We start from the raw sequence: 12,406 nt of genomic DNA on the forward strand, positions 1-12,406 counted from the left end.
AAAGAAAATAAGAAAAAAATTCAAAATTATGAGAAAATAAATAAATAGTAATAGAGGCCAATGAGGCATGCCACATCAGCGGATTCATTTTCAACTTTATTAATATATATAGATTCTAATCAAATCATATCTTATCTTAGTCATAATAAATTAATAAATGAAGAAAGTTATATAAGTTATATAAGTTTAAAATAATTATTAATCTCAAAATAGGCGTCACACAACTATTAAAAGACTTGTTGGTCTAATTATCCGTGGCAAGCACGTTTCAAAATATCCCACTTGTTCAAAATTAAATATATCCTTAATGGTTTCAATAATTTCGTGATAATTAAATGAGACATTTAAAGAAAGATAAAAGTAATTTAGATGAATATATTTTATATTAAGGTTATAAAATATTTAAAAAGGAATATGTGTAAAATTATTAAAAGAGAATTAGTTCCGTTTTTACATTCTTTTGATAATTTCATGGAGGTAGCTAGAGAGATTGTTTCCGAAATATCTTTGACTTAAGTGCAACAAAATTAAGTACAAAGAAAAAAAAACAATGAAAAAAGCATAGCAACTAATAAGGGGACAATGCAAATTCTACAAGAAAGAACCAAGAATATATCAAAATAGTGTGATTGAAACACAATAAACAACTCACCAGCAATAATACATGCAGCTAGTAGCATGACAAAACACTAGCAAGCTTTAAACTCTCGGATAGCAAGATAACACACTCCACAACCTACTAACATTCTACCCTGCGCGTTCTTCACGCCCTTCTATCTAAGGTCATGTCCTCGGTAATCTAAAGTGATGTCATATCATGTGTAATCACCTCTTCCCAATACTTCTCGGCTTACTTCTATCTCTCGCATCTCCTAACTAGGGTGTCAGCTAGTCCATCTTATTTTCACATGTCCACACAATCTCAATCTCATTTCCTTCATCTTATCCACTACAAAGATCACTCCAATCTTATCTCAAATATCCCCATTCTTTATCGTATTACTCCTTGTATGCCGCACATCCACCTCAACAATCTTATCAAATGACCATGTATTGACCACTTTTGTTTTTACCGGTTCAAAAATTAATGTTTCATTTCCTCATCATAGGATATCATGATTGTGACATGTCTAACTTTGTAATATATGCAGTTGACTTTGATGGAGATTTACAACAAACAAGCAAAAATTGAGATTTGATCAAACTAATTATAAATGCCAGCTATATATGAGATGCTTCAGGAAAATAAGAAATTTGTTGGATTATGATTTCTTTTAATAATTATGAAACCATAAATTGGTTGGTGATAAAATAAATCATTTTTTAGAATCTCAATTAATTAATAGACATCTAGGTTTAAGAAATTGGTTGAATTATGATTTCTTTTAACTTGACCTAAAATGGTAAAGGGTGTGTTCCCTATAATGGAAAATATATTTTTGGAATTAAATAAACTAATTAATAATTCAAGAAAAATACATTAATTATTAAAGAAAATATCTTTAAAAGAAAATATATAAAAGGAGGGGACATTGTATATATATACATATCATATGATGAGTCATGAACCGTTATTCGACTCATCTTGTGCAATCCAATCTATTTTTATTCAAACAAATTTTAAGCGCGTTAAAGTATGCTACATTAATGAATTGACCTGTTCAAATTTAATTCAAACCGCTTACTACGAACTCTATATATATGAAACATTCCAAACAAAAAATACTATGAAACATTCCAAACTAAATTATCCCAAGCATCAACTACCTTATCTTATTAATTCCAAGTTTCCAACCATAGTTCTCTCATACATATATAATCATTTCAACATTCTTTCTTTTATCATCTGTAGTTAACTAATTCTTTCTTTCTCTAAGTTTAGCTTGTACAAACAAATTTATTAACTATATGTTAATGGAAGATCTCAAGGAAAAATCAGAAGCTATAACATCTTCAACTCTTGATGTTGTTGAAAATGTTGAAAATATTGAAAATATTCAAGAAAATCCAGTGATGATAAGATGGAAATCAGGAAAAAAAGTTGATCCAAGATTGATTATGCTACTAGATTTCTTTAGAGATATCTACATGAAAAGAGGAGAATTCTTCAAGAAAATATTTCCATTTCATCATGAGGATTTTATTCCTATATTTGAGAAAATTGGAGTTGTGTTTTCAAACAATAAGGATCAAGAAAAGAAATTCAAGATTAATTCTTTCAAAAGGAGCCCAAGTGATAACTCTTTAAACAAGAGTAGAGGAATTGATATTGATCCATCTCAATTGAAACTTGAAAAATTTAAGGTCAAAACCCCAGAGGTTATATCTAGTAGTGGTGGTGGTAGTGGTGGTCAAGGGCAAGGCAGCACAAAGGCATCCAGTTCTAAATAAGTGAAACTAGTTACGTGAAAATAAGGTAGACAGACTGTTATCAGGTGTTAATAGATTATACTGACTGTATAGAGATTCTTTTAAGTTGTTGATGGTATGTATATGTTATAATTCTTTTTTATTTGAAGAACACTTAGGGTTGACATGTGTTAATGTGTATACAACAAAAGGTTAATGATTTAGTTTATTGCATTAATTAGTTTCCATTATTTGCATTTGTTTCTAAAATTTTGGTTTGACATTGGAATAATTAATTGTGTTTGTACAAAATATTTGCCTCAAAATCAATATGAATGTCTATCTACTGATGATTCCTATTGATAAGTAGCAATAATTGGTTGCATTCTCAAAATCGTGTAATTAGATATGCTGTATGCAAATGAATAAACAAAAAGATCAAGGCAATATCTTCTTCTCATCAATGTGTTAATTAGCATTTTAGAGAGACATGTTCTACTTTTATTTTATTTTTCCATTCTTGTCCTATGTTTATTGACATTCTTTTTTCTAGATTAGGTTCATCGATAACTATTGACACTTTTATTAGTTCAAGTGTATTGTTGAGGTAGACAAGAATTTGCTGACTTGCTTTCTCTAGAAAAACTTAAGTATTATGTTTTCTTTTTTTCTAAAAGAAAATATCTTGGATCTGTGTCAAGAACGTCTCAATAAAATTGGTAGTCTAACATCAAATTATAATAAGAGGCCTTAAATATTTATATGCGTGCACAAAATATTATTGATTTAGGGTTGAGCTTATTGTTTATAGCGTTTAACTTCACATGGTAATATTATTACCAAAATAAGGATGATCAAGATATTAAAAGAAGAAATTGTATTAATTAGTTTTCTTCAATATTTAAAGAAAAATACTCATGCAACAATATGTCCTTAACCGCAAAAACATATTTTTCTAAAAGAAAATTATTCACATTCAAGCTATTATAAGTTTATAACCTAATGTAACAAACACAAAACTTGATAGCATTGCTATTTGCATGCTTATAAACATTAAACTTCAATCATTTCCAATACAGACTCAATACTTGAATTCTCATATGGATTAATTCCATTAAATTGCTCAACTTCACCTAATTCTCCATAATTGTTGAATGTGCTTGTACTTGCTTCATAATTACCCTCTAATTGATTGTCATTATCGTTGCTAATTACTTGATCATAATTACCTCCAAATAGATGATCCACTAATCCATCAACATCTTCATCCTTAACATCATTATTATTTTCCTCTTCTTCTTTTTTCTTCTCTTTAATTCTACAAATGACGAAAATATCCTTGTTCTTGCTTTTCTTAATATACTCATCTGGCAAAAAATATTTCTTCAAAAGCTATTTTTCACTTTGATCTTTTTCAATACCACTTTCATACCTCAAACTTCTCTTATATCCAATTATAATATTTCCATTTGATTTATCTCTAATGGGAATACCACTTGTTTGGCCACACCAAGTTCCACTCCCAACTGTTCTTGAGAAGTTCTTTTTCGAATTCTTGAATTTCTTTAATCGCGTAAGAAAATAACATGTTTTCTCTCCATCGATAATTTTTCATGGCTCTAAGTCTCCAAATATGTCCTGTATTTTGATAACATCGGGACGTGGAAAAATTCCATCGAGCATGAATCTTTTTAGATGGTTGATTAACTCTTTATCGCTAGGATGAAATCGAAAATCTAAACAATGCTTAGATCTTGATAATGCCATTTGATTTGTCCTTAAGTTTTTTTTTTTTTTGTATGTGTAAAAAGATCGATGTAATAGAATTTAATTGAATGTAGTGGAGTTTATATAATATGTTAACTAAGCCTAGTCTATCTAATATTGGGATAGATAAGATTTGGTAATTAATTCCGTAAGAAACGTAATTACTAAATTTGACCCCAAGTTTTGTATGGCTATTTTTGTCATTTCAGTAATTGAAGGTTTTAGGTTAATTTTTTTCACTTATTGATAAACAATTATTTGTTTCATTATTGGAAAATAAATACCCTTGGTTTTTAATTATGTGACATTTTCAAGATTTCGAAAATTAACTTTTATTTTTAACTGAAAATTTATAATTTGATTATTATTTTTTACCTATCTATAAATTACATAAAAAAAATATTATAAGTTATAATAATTGAAAATTGTAAATAATTCAAAAGGCGTGACGCAAATTTTTCACTAAAGTGATATAAGAAAAAATGGAAATATTTAAATATAATTTTACATATATACACTTTTTACAGAAATTTATGATTTTATTAGTTACCAAAAAAAATGATTTTAACATTGAGACTTGAGCACAAAGATATCAATATTCTATTTGGTCGCAAGTGTACGATCATAATGCATCTTAAAATCTATAGAAAGATGTGTTGTCCATTTGGAATAATAAAGTAGGAATTCTAAGTTGTTTAGGATTTGTTGTTTTTGGTATTTACTTAATTAATATCTAGTTCGAATTTATTTGTCCTAATTCTATATAGAATAGATTTTCTAATCCTAATTTAATTTGATTTCTTGCTTTTATAAATAGGGGTTTGACTAGTTAAACAGAAATATACAAAACAGAGAGAACTTGAATCAAAATTTAAAAACTTTTGAGTTTATAAATAAAATAGTTTCCTTTAAAGTAATGGAGGCAAGACTATAGTTTGTGAAATCCGATGACAAGGAAATCAAGCGTCTACAACGATTAACTGCTATCATGATTTGCAAGATGAAACTTCGCACCGCACACCAAAAAGCTTCTCGGGATTTCGAAAATATTGTCATGGCTCGTGGAGGTTTCAGACCTCAAGACATGTTAATTGAGAAAAGTAAGATCGATGATAATGATAATGATTATGATTATGACCACGAGGAGGAGGAGGAGGAGGAGAAGAAACCGAGTGGTCGTCTTGATTGCATGGTTTATGTTTTGAATATATTCCGCAAGTTTCTACGTCTAACCCCTAGTACACAAGAGGTCAATGTGGAACATCTCAAAGAAGGAAAACATATATATTACTAGTTACTAGTTAGGATTCTCTTCATATTTTGTCTTTACGTGCAATAATTTTTCTAATCTAGTCAAGTATTATTATTGAATTAAGATTCAAGATTTTCTGAGTTTATAAGTAAAATATTTTTTTTAATTGATATTGGAGTTTTTACGATTCTCTGACGCACTACTATGACTCACATATGTCACCCGTCTAATTAATGATCCCGAAAAAGATGTTTCCTCAGTATGATCTTGAACCCTCATTAGAGCTATCTTTTGATAAGACGACTTTGACGAAACTTAATTTAATTTTCTAATAAATATAGTTGACCTTGGAAATTTACAACAACAAAAAAAAAAGAAATTAAATCAAACTAATAAATGCCAGCTATATATGAGTTGCTTCATGGAAATGCCCAACTGATCTGAATATGTCTTCCACATATAAATTTCTTAGAACATCTATTCTAGTAGTTTAATAATCCTATGAAATAGGTGGCAAAATAAATAACCTCACTTAATACACATCTAGGTTTAAAATTGCTTGTGTTCGGTATATAAATTAAAAAATATTATGTTAAAAATATTCATATATGATCTAGATAAATATTGTTGGAGGTGGAGGTGGGGTAGGCGTGTGGGGTGGTGGGAGGAAGACAAGGGGGTATTAGAGGGGTGGTATATATTGAGGATACGAACAATATAATGTGGAATGTCACATATGGAACTTGTTTTTCCTACTTTCGATTCAATAAAGAAGTCATTTTTCTCATATTTAAGGAACTCGATTTCGTAAAAAAAATATTTTTCAAAAATTTTGACCAATCGAATATGAGAAAAATGAAAAACTATCCCCGACTGAATACACCCTTAATCTGAAATGACTCATCAAATTGTTGGATCAAAACGAGTTAATTAAAATCTATCAGTTTTTTCTTTTAAAAAAATATAAAAGGAGGGGAGATTTATTCTATATATAAAAAATAAAATTAGGTGACTAAGTTATGAACCGTTATTTGACTTATCTTTGATCCAATCTAATTTTATCCAAACAAATTTCAAGCAGCACGATAGATTTAACGAATTGACCTGTCCAAATTTGATTCATACCGTTAGGGTGTATAAAATCGAACCGAAAATGAATCAAATTGCAAATTGAGTCAACCCGAAAAAAAAATCGACTAGTGGTTTGGTTTTGAAAAAAAAAATCCGACTATATTTGGATTGGTTTGGTTTTAACTAAAAAAAAAACCAACCCGAGACCAAACCAACCCGACATTATATATATAATTTTAAAATTTTATTTTATACATAAAATTATTTACTTTGATATAATTTTTAAATATTTCTTATACTTTTTCATAGTTTTTATCTTTTAATATATTATTTCAAGTTTGAAACTTAGAATTATGAATGGGACAATAAAGATTATAGTCCACAAATGTTGGTAATTAACTAATTATAATAAAGCTTAAATCAAAATCAAATTAATACTAATGCAAAAAGAAAATCAATTCAACACGACAATAATATTGAATATTTGTTCTTTAGTTTTATATTTGTTTAGACAATTAAAATACATAACCTAATTTAATTTCCTTTAATATTTAGTAATGTAACTAATACTTATTAAACTTAATTTTAGCATGATTTAGTACTTTTAAATTATGATCATTTTTATTATGACTTGTTAATTTGGAATATTTGTTTTACGCGATTTCATTATCATTATTTTTGTTGGATATTTTAGTGTCATTAATCATATCATATTGTGTTATATTTTTAAGAAACATCTTAGATAGTTGTATTTTGATAGGGCTAAAGAAATATTTGAAGTACAAGTAAATTATATGTTTGTATGAATACTTTACCGAAAAAACCCGAGTTTTATTGGTTTGGTTTGATTTATAAATTTAAAAATCCAACACAAATAATTTGGTTTGATATTTGAAAAATCCAAACCAACCCGACCATGTACACCCCTACATACCGCCTATTTGCAAACACTATATATATGAAATATACCAAACAAAAAAAAAAACAAATTATTAAACATTTCAAGCCTCAACTACCATATCTTATTACAACCATAGTTCTCTCATATGTATATTCATTTCAATGTTCTTTCTTTTATCATCTTTAGTTAATTAATTTCATCAGTTTAGCTTGTACAACAAATTAACAAACCATATGTTACTGGAAGATCTCAAGGAAAAATAAGATGCTATAACATGTTCAGTTCTTGATATTGTTAAAAATATTGAAAATAATCAAGAAAATCCAATGATGATAAGATGGAAATCAGTAATAAAAGTTGATCCAAGATTGATTATGCTACTACATTTCTTTAGAGAAAACATGTTACATTCTTAAAGATGTTAAAAATTTAATTTAAAGATGTTAAAAAGTTAGCGATAAGCATCATAAATTCATAAATAGAGTAAAGAACTAAATGAAATAAAGAAAGAATGGTATAAAAAGAGCATTTCGTGGCCCATTTCTGCTTCCCGCTGCTACTGCTGTGCAAAGAAAAAATTGGGTTTTGGCCTATTTTCGTTCATGAAAATCCATGTATACACTGAATGTATACAGCTGTATATAAGCTGTATTTTGGTGTATTTTCTTGTATATCGGACTGTATACCAAGTGTATACAGCCCAGTTCAGCTTCCAAACACTTGTATTTCCGTTTCAGCACTGTATTTTGTGTATACCAAGTGTATAAAGTCCATTTTTGGACTTTCGAACACCTGTATTAGCTCTATTTCCACATGTTCATCAGCTTCTTTATCTTGGCAATAGGGTTGACTCGAGAAAGGGTAGAGTTGGGCCTCCATGGCCCATTCGGAATGAAAAGAGACAGGTAATGGAGTTCAAAGAACTCACCCAAAGTCACATGAAAATAATAAGAATATGGATTATTAGCCTTTATTCATGAAGATGAATACTTACAAATGAATTAAATTATTCACCAGAAAAGTTAGGCATATTAATGGCATAACAAGAGCAGCAACAGCCAGAAACCAGCATTCCAACACATTCAAGTTACAATCATATTGACAACTGGAAACAAACAATCGAATAAACAACAAGCAAAATTGACACGAGAAAGGAAGATTTAATGAAAGGGGAAGTTGTTTACCTTTTTCGGAGCAGCAAACCGGGACAGCGAGCAAAGGAGATGACGAGCTTCCATGTAATAACCCTAAAGGTCATTTTTGGAAATTTTCATAAAATGACCGTTTTACCCCTCCCGATAGTTGCCCCGAGTCCTAATTGTTGTATTTTCGAAGTTGGTTTGGAGGAAAATTGATGAAAAGTTGAGTTATTGGAAAGTTGAGTTTTTAAGAGTTAAAGTTTGGTTAAAAGTGCTATTTCGAGTCATTTGGAGTTTCGAGACTCGAATCGGATTTCCGTCGATTCCAGCAGTTTTAGAATGTCGAAACGGGTCTATGAGAATTTACGGAGTTGAATTTGGAGTTAAAACGAAGATTTGAGGTCCTAAGTTGCAAAAATTGTGAAATTTTGATCAAGAGTTGACTTTGGTCAACAAACGAGGTTCTGGTGCTCGAAATGGAATTCCGAGGGCACCATTGGATTCAGGGGGTGATTCTAAGTCTAGAATGTGTCTTGGTTGAATTTTTATAGACCCCGAGTGCGTTTCAAGTTTTTGAGCCTAAAGTTAGTTTCTTGATGCCTTATCGGATACCGGGTCAAGGAGACCTCGAATTCAAATTCCAACGATTTCATTGAGTCCAAAATGTCATTTTCAAGCTAGTAGCATATTTGGTTTGTGTTCGGGAAGTGCCAAATGAGTTTTGGGTGAGCTTTTAAGCTTCTTGGATGCTTTGACACTATTTTAGCAAATTGTGGCAACTAAAGGTTCATTATTAGTTTTAAAGGTCGAAATTTTTTTCCGAAGGTTCTGCAATTTTGAACATGAATTATAGGACTTATCTGCAAATTTTGGTGCATTTTCGCTAACCCGAGATTGGACTTTTATCGCAAATAAGAAATAATTGTTTACCGAGTAAAAATGATATTTGACTGGGCAAACGAGCATGAAATTGAGCTCCGATTGAACGAAAAGGTCCGTATCATTATTTAAGACATTTACAAAAAAGAATCGGGTCATTTCACTATCGTATGAGGAAATTACGGCCTTTTTAGTGAAAGATTAACTGCTGCTTTTCTGGTGTATAACAGCCATGTACTGTTATAAAAAATTTATTTGATATTTTGAGCATATCGGGAGTTCTAGAGATCGGAATGGAGTGATTCTTACGGGTTTCTTCTTGAATTAATATGAGGGTTAGTATTCAATCTTCAATTCAATATTTTCTCATAATTTCTTTATCTGGTTTTTTTTCCCTATCCGTAAACCTCTAGGAAAAATTGGGGTTTTATCAATTTGGACTCCCTTTTTGATGAAAAAGGTATATTTACGATCCTTATGTTATGGGTAAACTGATTTTAACATAAAACTATTGATTCATCGGTTATTTTCATCATATTAACCGCGTACAATTTGGACTTTCCCGGTAAAGTTAAAGTTTGATAAATTGAGAATTTCAAGGTCGATCTTAACTCCGTTTTTGATGAAATTTCATATTTGAACTTATCTAAGCATGGGTAAGATGTTTTTCAAGAGATATTTCATTTTCAAGTCGGAGTTTCGGATTCGAATATTTTAGGCATCTTCAAGAACGTGGATTTTCCTTCAAATTGAGTTTGTGAATTGATTTCAACTCCGTTTTCAAATTGGTTTTCACCATTAGCTTCCAAATACTTTAAGGATCATTTTACATCAAATATTTCCAGATTTGGGTATCGTTTTTCGATATGAGACTTTTGGACCGTTTTGCCCTTTTTCCCTAAATTTCTTGATTTTGGTGTCATTAGACTCGAATTATGATTGTGAATAATTGTTTGAATAGATTATCGTGATCCGTATTCTACTCGAAAAGGAAAGGCTCAAGTCAAGTAACTTTTGGAGTTCGTTTTAAGGCAAGTGGCTTCCAAACTTTGTAAAACTCTTAGACTACGCATGACTACTTTCCTAATTGTGTTGGGGAGTAATGGGGATTGAGGATGGGTTTTACTTGTTGATTGAAATTTGTTGTAAATGATAGATGGGGAATAAAACGAGCTAAATGTGTTATGATGTGGTCGTGATATGGTTGTAAATTGAGACAGGTGATGTGTAATACTATGATGTGGTCGTGATATGGTGGTGATTGAGACAGGTGATGTGTAATACTATGATGTGGTCGTGATATGGTTGTGATTGAGACATGTGATGTGTATTACTATGATGTGGCTGTGATATGGTTGTGATTGAGACAGATGATGTGTAATACTATGATGTGATCGTGATATGATTGTGATTGATGACATGTGCAAATTCATTATTCATCCCATGTGTGAACTATCTGTTGCATGAGTTCTGAGACACTGATATGAGGATGGATGGATATGAGACACAGTTGAGACTAGCTTCGGCTAGAGATATATGAGATGGACTAGCTCCGGCTAGCGATTTGGATGCCGATGGGATCTGGTTCCGGCGGTGATACATGGTCCATGTGTGGCCCCCATGGGTTCTGATTTGAGTATTCAGCGCGGACTGATTACGTCAACAGATGTGTATCATAGGACAGACATGCATCATGACTACATGACATCATTATTGCATTTTGCATCGCATTTGCCTTATCTTTGTCTATGATGTGTGGATTGTATCGGTTTACCCTTTTTTATGTGGAATTTGATCTACTTGCTCTTATTTGTTTATCTGAGGTTGATGAGGATATATTGTTGGTTCTGGCTGTTGAATATGATCTGTTTAGTATAGGTTGGTTGGTTTGCTGCTAGATTGAAGTTTCGGTGGTTCGGTTGGGATTGAAAGGAGTTGTTTGTAGCTGCTAGTTTTGCTTAGTTTAGAGTTACTTGCGAGTACCTGTGGTTTTCGGTACTCACCCTTGCTTCTACAGAATTGTGTAGGTTGACAGCTCTCTCTCATATTCGGCTTAGTAGTTTCTTTAGCAGATTGAGCTTCGGGACATACTCGAGAAGTAGCGGTTCATTCCAGACGTGCCCTTGAGTTATCTTTACTTTCAGTTTTGTTCTATTCGAGAACTATATACTCTGAGACTTGTATATTTTTATTCGAATTCTGTATTTAAAGGTTTGTACATGTGAACCAAATTCTGGGTAGTGTTGAGTCTTAATTAAAGTCTTCCGCTTATTTATTATCTTTTATTCTCGTATTTCTACTTCTCTATCGTTGTGGTTGGGTTAGGCTGACGTGTCCGGTGGGAAATGGACACGTGTCATCACATCCGAATTTGGGGTGTGACATTCCACCACCAACAGAGCTTTGCCGGAAAGCTTGAATGAAAATCTTCAAGGGTAAAACCTTAACAAAAAATTCGAACCTTCAAGCTTTTGACTATCTAAATCGAAATCTTTATAAAAGAAAATGTCTTGGATTTGTGTCAAGAACGTCTCAATAAAATTAGTAGTTTAACACCAAATTATAATAAGAGGCCTTAAATACACATGCCCAAAAGTATTATTGATTTAGGGTTGCCCTTTTTTATTCTTACATAATTGTGTTTAGCGTTTAACTTTACATGGTAATATTATTATTTATAACGCAAAAAATTAGAAGAGATTAGACATTTATATGCAATATATTGTGTTGCATTCGAGCCCCTTCATCGAAAAAAGAAGAAGATAAATATAAGGATGAGCTATCCATATAAGATTTTATTGTGTATACATAACTAACCATTGAAGACAAATAGGGATGATCAAGATAATAAAAGAAGAAATTGTATTAATATTTTAGAAAAAACTACTCATGCAACAATTTGTCCTCAACCGCAAATTCATATTTTTCTAAAAGAAAATTATTCACATTCAAGCTATTATAAGTTTATAACCTAATAAAAAAAAGTTTATAACCTAATGTAACAAAAAAAAAAACTTGATAGCATTGCTATTTGCATGCTTATAAACA

General features: G+C 30.8%; 1 pseudogene; it reads right to left on the reverse strand.

Moving 5' to 3' along the window:
• Positions 1–3,402: 3,402 nt before the first annotated feature.
• On the reverse strand, positions 3,403–4,116 carry LOC125836960 (NAC domain-containing protein 53-like; annotated as a pseudogene).
• Positions 4,117–12,406: the final 8,290 nt, after the last annotated feature.

This window comes from Solanum verrucosum, unplaced genomic scaffold (genome assembly GCF_900185275.1).
Source record: "Solanum verrucosum unplaced genomic scaffold, falcon-dt-bn FXZP01000165.1, whole genome shotgun sequence".
NCBI classification, from domain to species: Eukaryota; Viridiplantae; Streptophyta; class Magnoliopsida; order Solanales; family Solanaceae; genus Solanum; species Solanum verrucosum.